Source organism: Phascolarctos cinereus, unplaced genomic scaffold (genome assembly GCF_003287225.1).
Source record: "Phascolarctos cinereus isolate Bilbo 61053 unplaced genomic scaffold, phaCin_HiC Scaffold_5;HRSCAF=322, whole genome shotgun sequence".
Taxonomy (NCBI): Eukaryota; Metazoa; Chordata; class Mammalia; order Diprotodontia; family Phascolarctidae; genus Phascolarctos; species Phascolarctos cinereus.
Window position 1 is genome coordinate 229,463,736 of NW_027555958.1, and position 23,629 is coordinate 229,487,364.

Sequence of the window (23,629 nt, forward strand, 5' to 3'; positions counted from 1 at the left end):
TGCTTTCTGCCTACATCTGTCCCCTTCCCCTACAACCTCCTCCAACTGTTCCTACTCCTCCTTCCACACTCTGTTCTAGAAAGGCTTCCCTCCCTGTCCCCCCGTTCTCCACCCACTTGACATTTTAAATAGGCCTGGTATTTTCTGACAGGCAAGGCTGGAAGAGTCCTAGACTCCTACAACATTAGGTACATGGGAAGAAGGGAGGGAGGAAAGTCTTATTGTAGCCCCAGCAGGATTCAGAGTACCTATTGGTCAGAATATAGAACTTACCCCTAGAACGAAATTTGCTTCAGAGAAAAAAATATATATGTTATAAATATTTTTGATGTTTAGTTGTTTTTCAGTTGTCTGACTCTTCATTATGCCATTTGGGGTTTTACTGGCAAAGACACTAGAGTGGTTTTGTCATTTCCTTCTCCAGCTCATTTTACAGGTGACAAAACAGGCAACAGGGTTAAGTGACTTGCCCAAGGTCACACAGCCAGTAAGTGTCTGAAGCCAGGCTTTGATTCAGGAAGATAAGTCCTCTTGACTCCAGGCCTGACTCCTGACACATATACATGTGTACATGTGTATATATGTATACATGTATATATAGTTTATATATATATATATATATATATATAAAATACATACATTTCTATATATTATATATACATTATATATTTAAGTACATACTGAAAAAACAACTCTGAGTAGATCATGCTAGATTTTATAACAAGTTAGACTTGGGGGGAAATTCTGGATTGCATTCAGAACAAGGTAGCCTTATAAGTTTGGACTGACTCGATCAGGGGTGGGGAACCTGTGGCCTCAAGGCCACATGTGGCCCTCTAGGTCCTCAAGTGCGGCTCTTTGACTGAATTCAAACTTCACAGAAGGATCTGTTCTGTAAAACTTGGACTCCATCAAAAGGCCACACTTGAGGACCTAGAGGGCCGCATGTGGCCTCAAGGCCACAGGTTCCCCAGTCCGGGACTAGAAGTTCTAGAAAGGATGAGGTTTCTGTGTTGAGGGCCTTTCTGCACCCCCTCCCTCACCCCGTCCTAATCAAAGCTGCCCAACTGCACTCACCTTTGGAAAGGTCTGATAAATTCATTCATACTGAGGTATTAATGACTGATAAGAGCTTAATGGGTAACCCCCATAGCTCTACAAGAAAAAACACTGGGCTTTGAGTCCAAAGACCTGACTTTGCCACTAATTAACTGTATGACCTTGGATCAGAAGATTGAGAGCTAGATGGGATTGTAGCGACCATCAGGTTTGGAAGAATGAGAAGGCTGGGCTAGGTTATGTGACTGGAGTTCACAGGAGAATAGACATGAAACTAAAAAGAACATTAGGAGTCACCTCACCCCATCCTTTTTTTACAGGTAAGGAAGCTAAAGCCCAGCAACAGCAGTGACTTGCAAGAAAGTGACAGAGTGGAGACTGATCCCTCTGCTCAGGTCCTCTGATTCTGAATGTGGTGGGTGGGCTTTCTGACTGAATCACTCTGCCTCCCTAACTCTATGTTTTCTCTTCTCCATATTCCTTCAGGGCACAGTTTGAGGTGCTAGCTCATTCACAAGGCCTTTCCTGATCTCCCCAATGGTTAGTACTCTTCCCCCCTTGGAAATTACTTTTTATTAACATGTAGATGTTTTTTAATTTCCTTACTTGCAAATATGTTGTGTTCCTCCTAACACTAGAGGCTTCTAGGTGGCTCAGTGGATAGAAAACTGGGCCTGGAATCAAGAAGACATGAGTTCAAATCCAGTCTCAGACATTTACTATCTGACCTTGGGCAAATTATGTAACTTCTTTTTGCCTCAGTTTCTTCAACTGCAAAGCGGGAGTAATAATAGCAACTACCTCTTTGGGTTGTTGTGAATACCAAATGAAATCATTTGTAAAGTGCTTAGCACAGTTCCTGGTACATAGTAGGCACTTCATAAGTGCCTGTTTCCTTCTTTCCTTCACACTGCTTTTTTTCTTAGTGCAATAATAAGAGGTCATCTCCATCATTGCTCTGTCTGGAAGAAATATAGATGCTTAGAGTTGGAGGAGATCTTAGAGAGTGTCTAATCTAACGGAATCTATCCCCATCCCTGCCCCACTCATTTTACAAATGAGGAAACTGAGTCCTCATCAGGCACAGATGAGCATCTGTCCAATGTTAATTTATAGAAAAGGTTTTCACAGCATACGAAACCAGCTCCACTGTGAGGGTGATGGGAGTGGAAAGAGTGCTATAATAGGAATTAAGATGTGGGGGCTCAAATGCTAGCTTCACTACTCACTGTTCTTGCATGGCATGACAGCTAACTGCATTGTGCCTCAGTTTTCTCACCTATAAAATGAGAGAGTAGGGGAAGCCTAGAGGATCCCTGAGGTCCGTCCTAGCTCTGACATTCTTTGGGAACTTTCTTATGCTTAACCTCAGTTTGTGGAAGAATGAGGAGGCAAACAATATGGCCCCACCCTCCCCTCCAACCCACAGACACTGGCCCTACGCCACCCCACCAAACACACCCGTGCCCTCTGACCTTTCCCTATTCAATGTTCACACTGCAGCTTACATAAAGCTCTTGGGCAAGCTCCACTTCCCAACACCCAGAACCCATACTTTGATTAACCTAAGGAACCTGCTCCTCCCAGCCTTAGGTACAGTACAATAAGGGTTAATGGGGGGGAGGGGAAAGGTGAGGCAGCTCATGGTAGGAAGACGGGACCTCCCTTGGGGTTACTTAGAGCTGCAGTGACCCCTGCTGGTTCTGCCCTAAACTGCCCCTCTGTCCTCTTTCTCCACCTTTCCATTGCTCCCCCCACCTCTGTCCCTTCTCTCTTCAGTTCGCCATTCTCCCCAAGCCTTCTCCTCTATCTTCTTCCCTTCTTTTCTTCCAGTCTGTGGCCTCTCCAAACCTCCCTTCCCTCTCTCCTGTCCCTCAAACCTTCTCTCTGTCCTCTCCCCATTCCTTATGTTATCTTCCCAAGTCTCCCCTTCTTGTCCCTTCTGTTCGGTTGCCTCTCCCTCCCTCCTCCTTCCATGTATTCTCTCCTTTCCCCAATTTCCCTTCTTTCTGTCCTTTCTTTTTCCCAAACCTCTTTTCCTCTCTTCTCTCTCCTCATTCTTTCTTTTCCCTTTCTAAGCTCCCTGACCTCCTTTCTTATCCTTTTCCTCCTCCTCCTTCCCCTCCTCCTCCTCTATCCTTTCTTCTCTGGTCCTCCATCCTAACCACCTCAAGATACTGGCAGTGGGTATAAGGAAGAGACAAAGTGTTTGCATCTCCCTGTCCCCCTTTTCCCACATACACCATTCTCCCCATTTCTGGCATGCTGGGGACCAACCTGACTGTAGTTGAGGGACTAAGGAGTACTAGGCAAGCTTGAGAGGGGAATCCATATAGCTTGAGGTGTAAGACCCAGGAGAATGGCCTAAGGCCATAGAGTCAGAACAAGAATCACAGAATCTGAGTTGGAAAGAAAACTATAAACTATCCAGCCTTTCCTGAAGCTGTGAGTGAGGGAGATCCCATTGCCTAAGGGCAGCCCGTTTATACTTTGAGATATGTCTCTAGGGAAGTTTTTCCTGATCTCAAGCCTAAATTTGCCCCCTTTAAAATTTTCACCCATTGTTCCTGCCCTTTGAGACCAGGAAGAACAAATCTAATCCCTCTTCCAGATGAATGTCCTTCAAACATTTGAAGGTGGCTTTCCAGTTCCTTCTAAGTCTTCTCTTTAGGCTAAACATCAACAGGATTGACCTTTCTTGATTCTGGGATCCTTCATCATCCTGGTCGCCCTCCTCCAATCACTCCACAGATTATAATCATCCAGAGCTCCATGAAGAGTTCAGAGCTAAAACAAGAAACTTTCCCAGTTTCACCTTCCCATCCACTCCATCCCCAATTATCATTAATGAGTACTCACATTTCTATACCATTCTTTTAAAGGTAAAAGTTTCCTTTTCCCACAACAACTCCATGATGTAAATATCATAATCCTCATTTTACCAAAGAGAAAACAGAAGCTCAGAGAATTTAAGTGAGTCATACAACTAGGTCATACAACTAGGAAGTAACAGAATTGAGATTCAAGCAAGGTCTCCATATTCCAAGTTTAGTGCTCTTTACACCACTGCCCCCCCCCAATCCAACTGGCTTCCTTGTGAAGCCCCCCATCCCAAGGGGGCAATTCCCTCAGAGCCTGAAAACAATAGGCACAGGCTCAAGCTCTCCCAAATCTCTTATTTCCCTTTATATCATCCCAGCCTTTCATCAGGTACTTTGAACAGACTCAGTATTGTCTAGGTTTTTCATTATGAACTTTAAGAATTAAAGAAAATCATTCTATTTGTTTCTCATGAAGCAATTTTATTGTTGAAAGTAGATATAGTAATACCCTTTTCCTATTACTGATTTAGTGGCTTCTTTTTAATAATCAATTGGATAGTACCTTGCACTCCAAATTTAATGAAGACAACACCCTTCCACATTCTTTCACCACATATTGACTGGTTCTCTTGCAGCCTCCATTCTATCCTTTTCTATTCTCTTTTTTAATACTCTGAGATCTTTAATACCTAATTTGACTCCACTTTGCTCCAGGGCCCAATTCTGTCACCAGTACCAAGTTAGACCAAGGTCAAGAAGACTTTTGTAAGTGGTTCCAAGTCAGGATGCCCTGGCATCTAGCTTCTCTCTATCCAAAGGGATCTCACTCTAACCAGACAGTGAAGTGGACCACTCTTCCCAACCAAAGGATCTCAATATACTCTACTCTCCCTCTGCCCTTGACTTTTGAATCCCAACTTCACCACGCTACATCCCTATTTTTACAGAAATACAGCTGAACAAAAGATTACAAATTTTACTATTGTCAGCATGACATAGTGGAAAGGGCATTGGATTTGGAACCTGAGAGTTGGGTTCAAATCCCCACTATGCTACTTGCTAGCTGTATAAGCTTAGTTACCTTTACCAAAGCCCTCTCCTCATGCTTTGTCATAGCCTGGAGGTGACTCAAACTGCCTTATATTCAACCACCTTGTATATATTTATTTGTATTTACTGACTTTATTTTTATATGCCCTTGTTGGCTCCCCCTTTAGGATATAAGCTCCTTTCTAATAGAGATTATTTCATTCTCTGGACTTACATCCCCAGTGCTTGGCACTGGGGGTTTAATAAACATTTGTTGGTTGACTAATGGTCCTACAAAACTGGAAAAGTCCAATGATAGACTGAATGGCTTACATTTCAAGATGAGCCCACCTAAGTAAAAAAAAAGTGCTCACTGCCAGGTTGACCTGGAGAAGTGTGTATGACAGGAGGTGGTTAATTTTTGTCCTCAGTGACTTTTAAATCATCTCCTAACTAGTAGCGCAGTCATAATCTGCATCAGAGAAGGGATCACAGATCCTTGAAGTATAAGATCGTGGGCAACAGATCTAGAATTGAAGGAACTTTACAGGTAGCTGAGCTCAACCCTTTCAATTTATGGATGAGGAAACTGAAGTTCAAAGAGGTTAACTAACTTGCCTAGGGTCACACAGTTAGTGTCTGAGGCAAAATCTGAACCTGTCTTCTTGACTATAAGTCCAGCCCTCCATCCACCATACTTTGCTGTTTCTGCTTGTTTTTGATGTTCAGTCATGTCCAACTTTATGTGACTCCATGGACCATAGCATGACAGGCCCTTCTATCCTTCACAAAGTCTGTTCAAGTTCATGTTCATTGTTTCCATGATACATCTATCAATCTCATCCTCTTTCATCCCCTTTCCCTTTCGCCTTCAATCTTTCCCAACATCAGAGTCTTTTCCAATGAGTCCTGTCTTCTCATTATGTGACCAAAATATTTAAGCCTCAGTTTCAGTATTTGACCTTCCAGTGAATAGCCTGAATTAATTTCTTTAACTATTGACTGGCTTGATCTCCTATAAAAGTATGGGATAGAAGAGGAAGAGGGAGAGGAAAGGAGATCATTTTTTAAGCATTTACTATATTCCAGGCACTGTGCTAAATTCTATCAATATAAATACAAGACAGTCTCTCCCCTCAAGAAGCTTACATTCTTATGGATGAAGACAACACATAAAGGGGAAAGGGAAAGGAGGAGGGAGCAAAAGGGTACTGGGAGAGGGGGTACAATATAGCAAGGGGAAAGAGGAAGATTCCAGAGGGAGTTCGGGGGTCAGTGAGGTGGGATGGCTGGGATTCTTCCTAAAAAGGACTGGACTAGCAAATGTCTAAAGTCCTTTCCATCTCTAAACCCTATGGTCCTATACCCTTCTGGGCTTTTTTACTCTCTCCAGATTAATCCTCCATGAGGGCCACTCTCCTGCTTCCTCCCCATATGTGCAGATGATCAGCAGATATGATTAAGATCCAAAGTGGTAATGATCCCTAGAATGAAGCAATGTTATCTGTTGGGTAAGAAGTTAATTTGCAAAGCCCTCCTACAAGATTATATTTTGGAAGGAGAAGATGGGACTTGATGGAGAGAGGTCATTCTGGATGATGGGAATTACTTAATTTAGTCATTCTCCCCACAGACATACTATGGATATTTAGCAAGGGAGAGAGATTATTAGATCATAGGGTTTGGGAGACTGATATGGTGCTGCCCCATGGGCAAAGTATACCTGGTGAGTGAGGGTAGGCAGTTGGTCCAAAGAACTGGATAAGAAGGGCAGCTAGGTGGCAAAGTGGATAGAGCTCTGGCCTTGGAGTCAGGAAGACCTGAGTTCAAATCTGGCCTTAGACACTTGATACTTACTAGCTGTGTTACCTTGGGCAAGTCACTTAACCCTGATTGCCTCACCAAAAAGCAAACAAACAAACAAAAAAAGAACTGGATAAGATGAAACCCCAGAAAGGATGGGGTGGCCCTACCCTATCTTGCAGGTTTGGTCTCCCTAGGTGATGGGGAAGGTTTGCCTGTTGCTCTTTGCCTTATACCCTTGACAAAACAAAGGAAAGAGGCCAAGAGGAACCCATTGTCCTAATTTCCCATTGGCAAGGCCAAACTCATTCAAACCAAGACCATCTGAACATCTTTCTAGGCTTTTGGTCAGCCTAACCGGTAGCCCAGTAAGACACTGAATAGCTACCATTTCAAGACTAGCCTATTTAAGTAAAAAAGCATTCTAATTTAGAACACAGACTATAGACTGTCCGAGCTGAAAGGAGAAGTGACATAGGCTTAGTGGGGAGAAGCTCACTAGATTTGGAATCAAGAGGACCTGGGATCAATTCCCACCAATGTCATCCGTACCCAGTGAGCACTCCTTTGTAATAAAAGCTAAAAAAGAGGGGGGAAAAGCACTTCAGTAAAACCAAAACAAACCTCTATCAAAGGGATGACTTAGAGGAGGCATGATCATTAACAGCCAGAAATTTTATCAAGTCATGTGGTAGAAATAAAATACTATTAAAAAAATAAGTCATATACATTCAATTCATGCCAAACTAACCTCATTTCCTTTTCTTGACAATTAGCTAGATTAGAGCAAAGCTTTGAATACAAGATACCTGGATTTCAGAAAGTCATTTGACAAGGTCTTCCCCATTATCCTTGTGATCTAAATGGAAAGATGAACACTAGATGACAGCACAGTAAGTTAAGTCCATAATTAGTTGACTAAAAAGTAGTGATTGACAGATCTATATCAACCCAAGGAGAGTCCCCTATGACCCTATCTTCTTCCATTTGATATTTTTTTGTTAGACAGTTGAATGAAGGCATAGATGGTATATTGGACAAATCTGGGAATATATGTGTGTACATGTATAGACACACACACATATATATGTATACATATATATACTGGGAAGAATAACTGATACATTGTTTGAATAAAATCAGGAACCAATGAGACCTTGAGAAGTTGGGATTGGGTTGCAGAGGTGTGCTCCGGAGCCACATCATATTGGCTTATGAGAACTGATTGTTAAATTTTCACTGTGAGCATTTATACCTTGGAAATCAGTGAATGTTACAAATCAGAGCTTGATCTATTGTTTCATTGAATGTCTAGATTTTAAAAAGTGATGGGGAAATAGTAATAATGCAGATTAAACTTAAAAGCATGTCGTGAATATTTTTTCCTCCCTGAGAGCCAGTTATTTAACATTTATAAGCATACTCCTGGTTACAGTTAAGATGAAATTTAATCAGGATAAATGTAAAGTTCTGTACTTAGTAGGTCCTTAAGGTCAGCAACGTTTTTTTCTCTTATTTATATTTCCAGCACTTAGTATAGTCCCTGGCACAAAGTAAGCATGTAATAAATGCTCTATCTGTCTGGGAATCTCTAGATCTGGAAAGGTAAAAACAAACCCCAATGGTCCAATTACCTCAAAGACTAAGAGATCCTGATGGAGAAGGGACACAAACCATTCCAATGGGAGGAGGGTATGAGGAAAGGTCTGGAGGATAGATTAATATCTGGAGAAGGAAGGCCTGGGTGAGGCCAAGCCATGAATGGCTAATAATCATTAGGACTGCAAAATTAGCAGGTGGCTGATGGGTGGGGGCAGTATGGAGCAAATTGTGCTTAAAAGAAAAAAAAAACAGATGGGGTAGGAGGGGCAGATGTGGACTTTCTTGCCTCAGCCTTAGGAAGCTCCCCATACAGACCACTCTAATGACCTCACTATCAGTGGACCAGGCCAAGCAGGAGGCTAGGATCGAGGGGCCCCACCAGTATCTGCTTCCTCTGGAGGCAAGCCAAAGACATGAGCATGACTTCAACCCACCCCACCCTCCTACAACCATACCAAAGGACTCATTTGTCCCTCTCTACCTAGCTCCCTACATTCTTAGCAGCAGACTGCTCTCTGGCCCCTTCTCGTTTTCCTATCAGACAACACATTTCCCCTCCATTCCCCTTCTCTACCCTCATGCCATCACCTCCCTCTGACAGAATATAGTTCTCCTCTAAATTCTGTTCAGTGCTTCCCCAATCACACACAGCTTCCAGGAAGTCTTCTGATTCACCACAACTGCCACTAGTCCTTCCAATATTTTACATCCCCATAGAATTTGTAGATTCAATATTTATAATTCAGAATCATAGGATAATAGATTTAGGGCCAGAAGGAGCCTTAGAGGCCACCTAGTGCTAGTCCAACACACACACACACACACACACACACACACACACACACACACACACATAAAGACTCTGCCCTGAAGCTTTACATTAGTATAAGGCCTGTTACTATACAGAAAACAGTCTACTACCCCAAGAAGAGAGATGATTCAGGGGGTGATGATAAACGATACCCTCTAGCCCCCTCTCCAATAGGAGAAGTGGAAACTACTGATAGATAGACAAGGCTAGCTCCCACTCCATCTCCCATGACACCAGAAGAATTCTACCAACACCTGTGTTCATCCCTGTATAGCTCAATCATGACTGGTGGTAATCAAAAGCTCTCTGGGGTCTGTTGGTGCATCTGAAAAAAGCTCCACCTCTCTTTGCCTTCCTGGGTATAAAACAGTGTTACTCCTAGTCACTGCTTCTGTTTAGACCTAACCCAAAATTTTAGACAGATATAGACCTATTATCTATGCTGCTTTTCCTCCCAGGAATGAAAATGGTCCTCAAAACTCATTTAAATTTAGATATTTTCTACATGAACTGAATTCTAAGCATGTCACCCCCTAAACTGTATTTGTGTTATGATGAGCTACTGAGTGCCTAGAAAAGCTAATTGGAGAATATATCTTTGTATCCCTTTTGTGTGTACCATCTATGGTTTGTATATTGTCAACAAATCCTGTAGAGTTAGAATCAAGTAAAATGAGGCTGAATTTCTATTCTTTGAGTCTAGAACTAGACTGATTTACCTAGAGTGATGGTACTAATTATCATGATAAGTACGATGTTAATGGTGATGGTGATGTGAATAATAATGGTGGTGAAAATCATAATGCTAGTTCTAAGGTAGCATCTCAGCTAGAGCCCTTCTCTACCTCTGATCTTGTTGCTTGCTCTCCTATAGAACCAATAATAGGTTCTGATCATGTCAATGAACTGCAAGACATTGTCTCTGCTAAGACTGGGCCCTCTGCTAAGTTTTTCTCTCCACTAAATTGGGGTTCTCTCTTGATATGTTCTCTGCTGCCATCTTCAAGACTTCAGCTGTAATTCAGACTCTTCTCCCAAAGTGTGACAGCTATACTCATCTCTTTTAGCTCATAGCCCCACAGGTTATTTCAGCTCTTTTGTGATATGGATCCCAGCCAATAGCACCATAGCCAAATAGCTAGAGAAACCCTTAGGAATTTGTCTGTGCTTTTAACTGATTTCCTCCCTTATGCTTGGAGTCAATCAATCAACAATTTATTAAGCAACTACAATGTGCCAGGCATTGTACTTAGTGATGAGAATACAATACAAAGAATAAAACCATCTCTCTTCCTATGGAGCTTGCAACTATCTGAGTTGTGATCTGAAAACTCCTTTTTATTCCTTTCAAACAGCTGAAGTGGAAACCCGGATGCCTTCAAATCATCCTAGTAAGTCAGTTGCTCAACTATGCGCACCATCTAGCAAAACAGCAAAGGATCTGGGTGGAGCTATGGTGAGAAGATTCCTTTCTTTGCCAATCATGCCCCTAATCCATGCAAATCAACTCAGGAGCCAGATTTAAAAGTGTCAGGTCTCGGAGCTAGTGCAGCTAGTAACCTCTGTCCTACTCCGCTACCACCACCACCACCCCCAACCACAATGCTGTACTATGGAGCTGGCAATCTTTGTCTTACAACCCCACCCACTCACAGATCAGCAACCAAATCACTGTACTCCCTACAATGGTAGTGGAGATGCTTCTCTGATGAATGGAAACTAACCCTGTGGGGCATGAGAAAGGGCTAGAGGAGGAAGTATCTTCAGACCAACAAGAAGAAATCTACTCCCTCTTGACCACCTTCCCTATCTTATGCCTAGGACCCATAGGGATATGAGGAGCAGAGCAAAATCATTCTTTCTAAAACCACAGCCACAAGAAGGAACACTGGGGCTCTGGGCTCTAATAGAAAGTCCCCACTGTACTCAAATAAGGGAACTTAGTTAGGAGTCATCATGCCTAGTCTCCCACTCTGACAACCAAGGTGGGCCTCTATACCTCTCTCCCTAACTCACAAGCAAAGTGTCTTTCTTCAGCATATTGCTTCAGTGACCCTAGGAAAGTCACAATTTCTCTGGGTCTCATTTTCCTCAACCGTAAAATGAAAGGATTGGGATACGATGGCTTCTAAAGTCCCTTCCAATTTTAATTCTATAATCTTTTGAGCCTTTTCCCTGTCACTTCCCCTCCTTCCAAACTAGGACCTAAAACAATACACTCTCACCCCTCAGGATCACATCCAAGTCCTTCATTCTCTCCCTCCATACCAATCTACCAGCTTATTCCAACAATGATACCCCCAGCCAAACGATGCCTTCTCTGCCATCCTTTCCCCCTTTCTTTACCAGTCTTTGTGCAGCTCATCCCCCAAGTCTAGGTGATTCCCCTCCCGCCCCTGGTCAAGGGGCCCCTCAAGCCCTACCCTTCTGCATTTCTCTCCAAACCTGCTCCTCACATACCTCCTCCAGGAAGCTTCCCTTTATTCAACACAGTTGTTCTATTCCTTGGGGTCCTCTCAGCTCTAGTATGCTTAGTTTCTATTTTGTTCACTGGCGGGTGCGGAGGGGGGGATTCTGGGTTAAATCTGGAGCCCACTGGAGTCTCCTGCTCGGAAATGCTTCTTCCTCTCCCCCTGGCAGCTATTTGATCTGGCTGAAGCCCAGCTGGCAGGCTCAGCATTCAAGGAGCTGAGGTGGGGGGAGGGAACACAGAGGGCTAGGCAGCTCCCTCCTTATACCCCAGAACTCCTGGGAGCTGGGCCAGTGACAGAGCCTACTTCTCCCAATCCTCTTATCTGCTTACCCTTGACCTTTGCTCCCTCTCCCCCCATTCCTCTGGCCCTTCCCATCCCTCAACGGGGAATTCTAGTGACCAAATATGATCCCCCTACTATCCCAGTCCTCCCCTCCTCTCCCTGACCCTACTCGCCAAGAATGACACATGGCAGAAGAGAAAGAGAGGAGACAGACAGAGGCAGATATGACAGAGACTGAAAGAAGACAGGGACAGAAGTAAACCGCAGACCAAAGAGGGGAGACACACAGAGACTCAGAAACCTTTTCTTCTGAGAAACCATGCAGACAACCAGTGAGTGGGATTACAGGTGTGATCTCTGAGAAGGACCCCAAGGCTGTCATATTTTGGCATTTCCCAGGATCCTCCAAATCCAGAACTTCTTTTGCCCTTCTCTGCACACAGTCCTAGACACTTCCCTTTGTCCCTTTCCCCTCTTTTGCACTGCCTTTACAGTTTGTGTTTCTGTGTTATGGATGGGGAGGGGAATCTCACAGTTGAGCTGTCCCAACCTAGAAAAATTCTCTAGCAGATCTGATACGGTATGCCTGAATCCAGCAACTATTCATTTGGGAAATGGGGGATGGGGTATGGAGAAGGGAGGCTGTGTTTCCTTCTGTTTCTCCTCTAAATTTTTATCTTCCTTTCTCATTGTGGGCAAGAAAACATGGAAAATGAATGAGCCATAGTCAGAGTATACCTCCCAGAAAGCCATACCACTGACTGGGTATATTCAACATGCTTGTTAAATGAACAAATGTTTCCTAAATGAATAAGGTTTTCCCTAGAGCTATCTCCAGGTATAGGATAGATTTCCCCTCTACCTACTCATCCTGCAGATTTGCATACTGTTTGCCCATCAAGATTTGCATGAGCTGGGTTGGCACTTCTCAAGCCTAGAAATCTTGGCCGGGCCACAGATGGCCTCTGGGCCACAGCAGATCTGGAGGCTCCCAGGGCCTCTTATGCTGCTCTACATCTGGAAGGTGTTAGCTTCCCCCTTCCTCCCTTCCCTCCTCAGCTGTGTCCAGCTGTGCCACAATAGCCAACTTCTGGGAAAAGCCTAAGAGCTAGAGGCGACTAACAAGCAGGATGGGTGGGAAGAGGGAGACTGTGCTCTACCCCCCTCACCCTACCTCTCTCGGAGGAGCCTAGGAAAGAGTGATGATCCCCTCTACCCATCCCCCAATCCAACCATGAAAAGAAAAAGGAAGAGAGGGCAAAGGGTTAAATTGAAGCTTTCCTTATGAATAAGCATAACAGCAACCAGAATCCAAGAAAGCTGTATCCTCTTACCCCTCCCCCTCCCCCGGGCCTAGGGGGTTACTAAGGTTTAAATAGTAGAGGAGGCAAGTCAGGAAGGAGGAGGAAGCCATAATCCATGTTTCTATGAAAAAAAAATCATTTAGCCTGAGCCTCAATGTCTGCAAAATGGGGGTCATATTTGCCGGACCATCAAGCACTGACATCTGACATGCCCATGAATCCTAAGGCCTCCTGGTCCTTGTCATACCAACCCTCAGAGGCACACTTAGAACGTACAAGCCTTGCCTTCCACCCTGCACTGATGCATCCTCCTAAATATGCATTTCCCCCCAATTAGAATGTGAGCTTCTTGAGAGCAAGAGTCGTCTTACTTTTCTATGTATATCCTGAGCACTTAGCACCGTTCTTTGTACAGAGTAAATGCTTAACAAATGCTTTTCTGTTTATTTAACCTGCCTCGTGGGGTTGTCGCAAGGAAAGCATTTTGTCAACCTTAACCAGCTACATCAGTGTGGGGAGTGGGGGGAGAGGAGGGAGAAGCTGTGCAGAGTCGTTATATAGGCAAGGGAGCAGAGAGACCGAGAAGGATCCAGCTGCACCAGAATTTCAAAGGGTCATCTAGTCTCTCCCCCTGCCTCCAGGCAGAACAGCTGCTGCCTGAAGATTTAGGTCAAAAATCCCTTGCCTGAGTAATAAGGGAACAAGAAGCTGCCTGATCCCCAACCCCAATGCCTTTTTTAGAAACTTTCTGGGCCAGAAAGGTGGAAAAGAAGAATGGGTTAGGGGAAGGTCCTGTAGTAGGTAGACTTGTATAGGTAGGCCCTTTAGCAGCAAACCAGAAAATCATGAGGTATTGAAGGTTAGCAGATGGTGGGAATCAGATCATAGAATATAGTGATCATTGATTTGGAGCTGGAAGGGACCTTAGAGACCGCTGATTTCAACCCCTTCATTTTACAAATCAGGAAACTGAGGCACAGATAGGTTAAGTGACTTTTCTAAAGTCATACAGCTAGTGTCAAGGGCAGAATTCAAACTCAGGCCTTCTAGCATTGTATACACACACTACAGAGATGGAAGGGACCTCAGAGGATTGCCCAGTCTAGACTCCCAGTTTTACAGATGAGGAAACTGAGGCCAGGGAGATTAAGTGAGTTGACCAAAGATGCACAGGTAGTAAGTGGCAGAGAAAGAATTTAAACCCAGACTGTCTGATTCCAAATCCACTCTTCTTTCCACTGTACTGCTCTGACTTCCTAACTCCTCTAAAGCATCACGAAACAACAAATGGTCAAATTCTCATTGAAAATCTCCAGTAAGGGCAGCTAGGTGGTGCAGCGGATAGAGCTCCAGCCTTGGAGTCAGGAGGACCTGAGTTCAAATCCGACACATAACAATTACTAGCTGTGTGACCCTGGGCAAGTCACTTTACCCCGACTGCCTCACCAAAAAAAAGGAAAAAGAAAAAAAAAAAGGAAATCTCCAGTAAAGCACAACTCATTACCTCCCAAGGTAGCCTATTTCATTTTCAGACAGCTCTAATTATAAAGAAATTTGTCCTTACTTTTCCTTACGTAAAACCTACTTCTCTAAAAATTTTACCATTGCTCCTAGTCCTACCCTCTAGGACCCAGCTGAAAAAATCATAAGATAGTGGAATTTCAAGCTGGAAGAGATTGCTAAGTTCATCTAGGAAAAACTCACTTTACAGATACAAAACATTAGAGCCAGAGAGGTAAATGTGACTTTAATTCAACAAGCACTTTATTAAGTACCTACTGTGGATGAGCTAACTGGACTCTAAGTCCCTTTCAGCCCTGAACCTATGGTTGTTGTCCTTTGTGCTTGATGACATCACTATGGTGGGGTCATGGGGCAGCATGTCTGACTGTGGCTGATCAGGCCAGTACAAGCTCAGAAGGCTCTATCACAAGTCAGACACAAATAATCCATACGAACGCTTGGTGTGGAAATGTCTCTAAATTTGTGAACCTCACGTTTCTAGATTGTATGTGAAAGAAGCTAGAGATACAAGACATTTCCTGCCCCCAAGGAGTTTACATGCTACTGGAGATTTGCTCAAGGTGACAAAAGTAGTAGGAGCAGACTTGTGGCAGCTAAGTAGCTCTGTGGATAGAACAATGGACGTGGAGTCAGGAAGACCTGAGTTTAAATCTGACTTCAGACACTTATTAGCTATGTGACATTGAGCAAGTCACTTACCCCATTTGCCTCAGTTTCCTCATCTGTAAAATGAGCTGGAGAAGGAAATGGCAGACCACTGCAGTATCTTTGCCAAGAAAAGTGCCAAGTGTGGTCACAAAGAATAGGACACAACTGAAAAATGACTAAACAACAAAAGACATTCAAACCCACATCCCCAGAATGTGTTCTTTTTACCGTCTCCTCAAGTTAGAACCTCTTCCACATGACAATTCTTAATGTACTTGAAGAGAGCTACCATGCTCCTTCTGAGACTCCTTTTCTCCAGGCTATCTATCCATTCCTTTCTATCTATCCTCTGGAGCACCTGGGTTCAGGTTCTGCCTCTGATGCTTCCTACTTGTGAGACCTTAGGTAAGTCACTAACCTCCCTGGCCTCATTTTCCTCATCTATAAAATGAGTGGATTGGATCCATGCCTCATAGTATCCTTCAAGACAGAGCTCAAGCACTGGGTTGTAACTGAGATCTTTCCTGATCCAACTAAGTTCTTTCTCCCTAACCACCTTCTATTTTACTACTTTGTGCTTATTTTTTATTGTCTTTATATCTGTATGAGAAAGAGTTCTTTACCTTCTCAGCCAATGTAGTCACAAAAGGCCCAGAATATGATTATAAGGTATTAATGAAATGTTCAGTTGACTATAGAAATGAATCTATGCCCTGATCTCTTTACCAAGTGCCAATACTTCTCTGATTGGGTCAAGAAAAGACAGGCTCCAGATTGGCTAAACAAGCAGGTTAGTCATGTGGGGGGAAGGGGGAGGAAGACAGCTTTAAATGGCCCCGAACAAGTTTCAGAGCTGAAGGCAATTAGAAGAGTGAGTGTATTTTCTTTCCCATCCCCACCCTGCTCCACCCAAAAAAACTGACCATATTATCAGAGCTACTACTAGGCCAGAAACACTGCATCTAGAGAAAAGCAAAGCTATACACCAAAGACAGACCTGGATACAAAGAAACAGCCTCCTGAGGAAGCAGTTTAAGGAATATGGTCCCCAGCAACTGAGAGCCGAGATGAGAGAAATAAATCCTGAGTATCCAGTGTGAGGATTCTGCAAAGAAAGAAAGGACATTCAGACCCATTCAGTACCAGGAGTTGTGAGCTGCCTTTGCTACCAGGTATAGCCTACATGTGTGCCTTACTAGTCTAAGTCTGAGCCCACTTTCCCCATGGATACTGTGCACATTCATCCCAGAGGGCACCTCAGGTGTTTTTGAAGGGAGGGGAATGTTTTATATCTACTGTTCTTACTATACCTTCTTGGTAAATGCCTTTGCCAAGAGTTAATTGGATCCACTGGCTGATTGTTAATGAGAAGCCCACTAGCGGGGGCTCCTGAACTATATACTATTAGAAGGAGTCACCCACAGGGTTACCCCTGGAACCATAACAGTAGTCACCCTGCTGGGGCCCAACTTGCAAGTACAAGTTAAGGAAACAGTCTAAAGGGGATGTCACATATTCATTCTGTATATACGTATATATGTGTGTATGTATGTATGTCCTCTGGACAAGCCCAAGTTTGCCTAAGAAGCCTGACCTCACCTTGATTTCATCTTGACTTAATATCCTCTTGGCATTTATGTGTTCAGTTTACAATCTATTCTTTTGCTTTGTAGGGGTTTTACAGTCTTTCTCAAGTGTGTATACCAGGTGTCCTTAACTTGGTTATAAATTCCCTGAAGGTCCCATACAAAGCTATTTTCATCAAATGGAGAATTCCTTGAGGTCAGGCTTGAATGCTACAATATCTACCAGGAAAAGATGGTTTTCTGGCTAGACAAAACTCAGATTTTATTTTAGAGGCATTTATTTCATCACAATCAGTCAGTAAATACTGTTCATTCAACATCTGCTATACATTTAGGCCCTGTGGATCTGTGGAGAAATTTAAAAGGAGATCTTTCTCCTACCCTCAGGGAGTTGCCAATCTGATGCAGAAGGGAGTCCTTGCCCTCAGGGAGCTCCTAGTTTGGCTGGAGAGAAAGTTCCTGTTCTAAGGAAACTTTCTATGTGGTGAAAACAGACTTAGTCACTTCCCTCTAGGAGGTTTCAGTGTCTTGGGGAAAGAAAAATTCCACAGACCTGACCCCTTAAAATTCTAGCTCTAAGTACAGTAATCTATCAATACGTCCATTCCTGTTTATCAAGGAATTGGCACAGGTTCAGAGAGGACAGTGATCGGTATGACAGCTGCAGTTCTCCGTATGGGAACAGGCTGGGGAGCCTACTTCTGGGAGTACAGATCATTGCAATGACAGTGCCTTGGAGAGACTTTGGAACACGAATAAACGGTCTATAACTGGTTCCAGTCTGCTAACCATGTGGTGAATGGCAGCCTCTGAGTGGCTGTGGAGCCAGAACCCGAAGCTGACTTATCAAAAGGCCTTAGTCATCTGGACTTGGTCTTTGTCAGCTGGATCCCTCTCTCTCAGTTTGATTCACTGACAGCATCCTGTGAGAGATAATGCCTGTGACTACAGACCTTGGTTCCTTGTCTGCCTTGGGGTCTGTTCTCTTGCTTTTGGTGGAGGAGATTAATCTGGAGGCTGTAACCTCATGAGTTTTGAAAGGTCAGAAGAGCGAGTGGTCCAGGAGTCTAATCAGTACTGGGATTTCCAATCAGCTCAGCATTGACTCTGAGAACCTAGTAATAGTTAGACAAAGACTAATCCAGTAGTCATACCACATCTAGACATGAACTTGGTAGGACCAATGCTATGTAGAAATTATGCTAAGTCTGAGGCTAATCTCTCAAGAGGCTGAGGTGGTATAGGGACCAGTGTGTCATTGAGTTGTTGGGAAATGTTTGTACTTCTTGATATATCTTTGAAATGAATATCCCTTTGTAAAAGCTAATTTGTGGAGGCAGCTAGATGGCAAAGTGGATGTGTGTGTGTGGCCTTTTGACTAAGTCCAAGTTTTACAGAACAAATCCTTTTATTAAGGGGATATGTTCTGTGAAGTTTAGACTCAGTCAAAGGGCCACTCTTGAGGACCTAGAAGGCCATGCGTGGCCTTGAGGCCACAGGTTCCCCACCCCTGGGGCATTGTTATGGTAGCTAACTGTGAGATGAATATAAGCCAATAACATCAGAGAAGAAACATCCCAAACCCATCAGGGGTCCTCCTAGAACCTGAGGGTGACTTATCAGCCTGATTCTGAGATCCTGAGCCAGAGCACACACAACACACTTGGAAAGGACATGTTAATCTTTTGACCTTAATTCCGGTCCTCATTCCCTCTGCCTTCTGTCTGAAACACTCCCCTACACATACTGTCTTCCACTGTTAGAATATGAGCACCTTGATGGTGGGGATTGTCTCGGTTGCTTGCATTTGTACCCACAGCACCTACCACAATACCCGGCACATAAGTAAGCATTTAATACCTGCTTTTTTAATGCTCTCTTTGGAAGATAAGCCCCCAAAATTAGTACGTAGTTTTGTCTGAAAGATTTATTCAGAACCCTGAGGCTCAGGGGAAATTATAGAGAGAGACAGCACGATAAAGTGGGTAGAAAGCTGGCCTGGGTTCAAATCCTGTCTCTGTCATATTCTGGCTATGTTTCCCTGTGTTGATTAACCTCTTAGTAACACAGCAAACTCCCCAAAACTATAAGTTGCAAAACAGTAAATGATATCCAGTGGTAGGGGGAGCTCCTCACCAAGAACTCCCCAAACTGATGAGGTTGCTGGTCTGGTCCCCCTAAAAAAAAAACCTCAAATATATAAACCTAGTATAAGTTGAGACATATCAAGTACATGAAACTACAAACATTACAAACATGCAAATCTATTTTAAAAAATTACTCCTGTATAATAAAAATAAACATGGTAACAATAGTTTTTTGAAGAGAAAATAGCAACGGGTAAATTAGTATCAGTCATGGTACAGTTGAAAAAGAACTTGCTCTGGGGGCAGCTAGGTGGCACAGTGGATAGAGCACCAGCCCTGAGGTCAGGAGGACCTGAGTTCAAATTCAACCTTAGACCAAACACTTGACACTGGGCAAGTCACTTAACCCTAACTGCCTAAAAAAAAAAACTTGCTCTGAAGTCAGAAGACCCATGGGCAGCTGGGCAGTACAGTAGAAAGAGCACCATCCCTGAAGTCTGGAGGAACTGAGTTCAAATCTGGCCTCAGACACTTACTAGCTATGTGACCCTGAGCAAGTCACTTCACCCTATTTGCCTCAGTTTCCTCATCTGTAAAATAAGATGGAGAAGGAAATGACAAACCACTCCAGCATCTTTTGCCAAGAAAACTCTAAATGGGGTCATGAAGAGTCAGACAAGACTAAAAAGACTGAACAACAAAAACAAATCATCATTCACAAGTACAAATGGCTGCAATACTTCCCAAAGTAAATGCACCTAAATTAGAACCATTAGTCACTCTCCAACACCATACACCGGGTTCTGCTTGGAAACCTGGAGGAGCTAAGTCATCCACAGGATATATGTGTGTATATTTAGATATATCATATGTGTGTATATACATACATATATTTTTTTTTGAGGTAATAGGGTTGAGTTGCCCAGGATCACACAGCTAGTAAGTGTCTGAGGCCAGATTTGAAATCAGGCCTCCTGATTCCACAGTCGGCAGTAGGGGTGGAGAGTGTGTGTGTGTGTGTGTGTGTGTGTGTGTGTGTGTGTGTGTGTGTGTGTGTGTGTGTGTATTTGCGTATTTCAATCAACAAATAGGTAATGAGTGCCTGCTGCAAGAACTCTGTTGTAGGCTGACAGAAGGATCAACTAAGGTACACAGATAGATGCAAGATATATTTCAAAGGGAGTAATCTTTGAGATTTAGTGACAGAATAGAAGGGATAAAGGAGAGAGATGAGTCAAAGATGACTAGAGTTTTAAGCTTGAGTATTGAAAAAATGGAGTTATCTTAATTGAAATTGGGGGAAGGCGAGGTGGAGGAAGAAGAGAATTTCATTCAATTTTGGAGAAGTGTTTAAGCTGACATCTGAATGTCCAAGTGGAGAACTCTTAGCTTAGGCTGATGGGATGGTAAGTGTATATTCCCCAAGCATGTATCCCAAGATAGTTATTGGAAAAAGGCAGCTTAACCATACTGGAGACCAGGCAGGAGGAAACTGATGAAAGGTTTGCCACAAGGAATGGGCTGAGTCGATAATCCACAGTCAGGGCTTTGAATGACAGCTGCATTTCAGAATTGGTGACAGGGGGTCACTGGGGCTGAACTGTGGCCAAAAAAAAAAAGGCTGTGAAGTTAGGTAAAATTGTTTTTCCCCCTAAATATAGTCCATGTGACCCTTTACCCTAGATTTCATCACTACCGTCCATCTCCACTCTCTTTGAAACACTCCTTACTAAACTGCGTTCAATGCAATAACTGATGATGAGGCATACCACCCACACACATCCTGACAGAGAAGTGATGGACTCAATGTATAGAATAAAATACACATTTTCAGACACAGCCAATATGTGAATCTGTTATGCTACATTATGCATATTTGTTACAAAGGTTTTCTTTTTCTTTCTTTATGGAAGGGGTTGTAAAGAAGAAGAGGGCTAATTGTACGTCTGCAAAAAAAAAAAAGAAAGGAAAAGTAAGAAAAGAGGGTCACTGAAGCATTTTTTAAATGCACAGAAGAGAAAAGAAGGAAAACAGTAAGGATATACAGGCAAGCAGGATAGCTTTGAAAGTTACATGATGAACTTGTATATTTAAAAGGAAAAACAAGCTATAGATAATAAAGAGTTGAGGTTCCATATACAATCCTTTTCCATTCTATTTGTATATTGAAATGTTGATTTTCTTTAGTGTTTGTTACGCATGAAATTTTAAAAATTGTTTAAGGGGAAAAAGGGAAATTTCCCTTACTGTATCTCTCCCTTTAAGACTGGCCTTTTCGTGGCTTTCAAGGTGGTAACTACCTAATATGATAAGCTTCTCTATGCCAGTGGATGAAAGCTAAATGAGACATTTCACCCCACCCCTCCTACAGTTTTCTGGAGACACCACCCCCACTTTTATCTGACTGAGATCAGGGATTATCATTTTAGACCACGTCAAACAGATGACTGTAGTGTGGTAGGCCCCTAAGGGAGATATGTTCTCGCAGGAAGAGCTTTATGACGCGCTTGATAACATACTACATAAGCACTCCCTATTTCCTTTACGGTACACCCTGGAGGTCATGCTCAAAAATAGAACTTTTCATACTAAATGGATTTTCTTTGAAGAATTCATAGAAAATCGACTTCTAGTCAGCAATGAAGTCCTCATCTCACAGGTCCATGGAATGTTGCAGCTGGAAAGGATCTCAAAAGCCATTTAATTTAACCCCCTCATTTTACAAAGGAGGAAACTGAGACTCATAGAGGTTAAGTGATTTGCTCTATGTCACACAATGAACTAGTGAAAGAACCAGGACCAGAATACAGGCCTTAAAATTCCCAGGGCAGTGCTCCTTCCCCTAGAATGTGCAACACTCCACAGGAGAAGGCAGGGAGGAATTGGGGAATTTACACCAAAAAAAAATTGCAGCATCTGCCCCATGGAATTTCTATTTTTCTGGAAAGGAGAAACAACAGAAATGTTCAGGCAACAAAATATAAGCAATAAACAGATTCGAAAATGCTCCTGTTATATACGTCATTCAACTCATTCAACAAACATTTGTTGTATATAGTGTGTACAGCACCTTGTCAGGTTTGAGGATTGTCAGGATGCTCTCTAGAAAGAAGGTAAGACACACACACAGACAACTATAATGCACATTATTACATGAGAAGTGCTCATTTTTACTTTGGTCAGGATAACCTCAAGGCTAAAAACATGGAAAAAGTAAATGGTGGTGTCAACAGACAGATGGAGTGGAATCAAAAAGAAGGGCAGATTTGAGGAAAAGATAATAACCTTGAGTTTCTGACATGCTGAATTTGAGGTGAGGGGGTTGTCTTGGAGGGAAAATCTTGTAGGCAAGGGGCAGCTAGGTGGCGCAGTGCATAGAGCACCAGCCCTGGAGTCAGGAGGACCTGAGTTCAAAGCTGACCTCAGACACATAACACTTAACTAGCTGTGTGACCCTGGGTAAGTCACTTAACCCCACTGCCTTAAAAAAAAAAAAAAAGCAAAAATCTTGTAGGCAACTGGAGATGGCAGTCAACTGGCATTTATGAAGTACTTACTATGTGCCAGGTACTGTGCTAAGTACTTGGGAATATAAAAGCAAGCAAAAGAAAGTCTCTGCCTTCAATTAGCTTTCAATCCAATGAGGGAAAGTAACCCACAGCAGGGAACTGAAAAATGCCAGGGGAGGGGAGAAAGGAACCATCAAAGAGATGTGGTGGTTAAATCTCAAGGGTAAAGCATGGCTAGTCTAAGCACTTCTTCAAAATGGAGCTTCTAGGAGGAACTAACCAATGGGAGAAAAAAACAGCTAAGGAATGAGAGTAAAGTTGGGAGAGTGGGTCTAGACCTCTGAATGTGTCAGGGCTAAAGATACAGATTTAGGAGTCATTTGTACAGTGTTGGTAGTTAGAGACTTGGCCACCAAGAAAGTATTGGTAGGTTGTTGTTCTTCATTCTTGAAGAGGACCAAAATGACATCACTATGTTGGGATCAAGGTACAGCGTGTCCAAAGGCTGATCAGACCAATGTGACCTGAGAAGGCTCTACCACAGGTCAGGCACATTTGGAGTGGAGACGTCTTTAAATTTGCACATCTCACATTTCACCTAGAGAGAGAAAAGAAAAGAATAAGGACAAACACTTGATGAGCATCCATGTTAAGGGATCAGGACAAAGATGAGGAGTCACTGAAGGAGACAAGGAAGCTGTTAGAAAGATAGGAGGAGAACCAAGAAAGAGTAATATCTCTGAAGCCAGGGAAGGAGAGGGTATCCTTTAGAAGGGACTGTCCAACTACTGGGCCTATGTCCCAAGAAGATCAAAGACAAAAAAGTTCCACACATGCAAAAATATTTGAAGCAGCCTTTTTTGTAGTAGCAAAGAACTGAGAAGATCAAGCACAAATCTTGAGGAATACCCTTTTTTGAGGAATATTGCTCTCTCCATCTTGATTTAACAGGATCAAGGTGAAGCATACCTCCCGCCTCTTAGCACAGAAGTAGTGGATTACAGGTAGAGAACGAAGCATGCATTGTCAGTCAATGTATTGGTTTATTTTGTTTAACTTTTTTGTTAAAAGGAAGACTTATATGGGTAC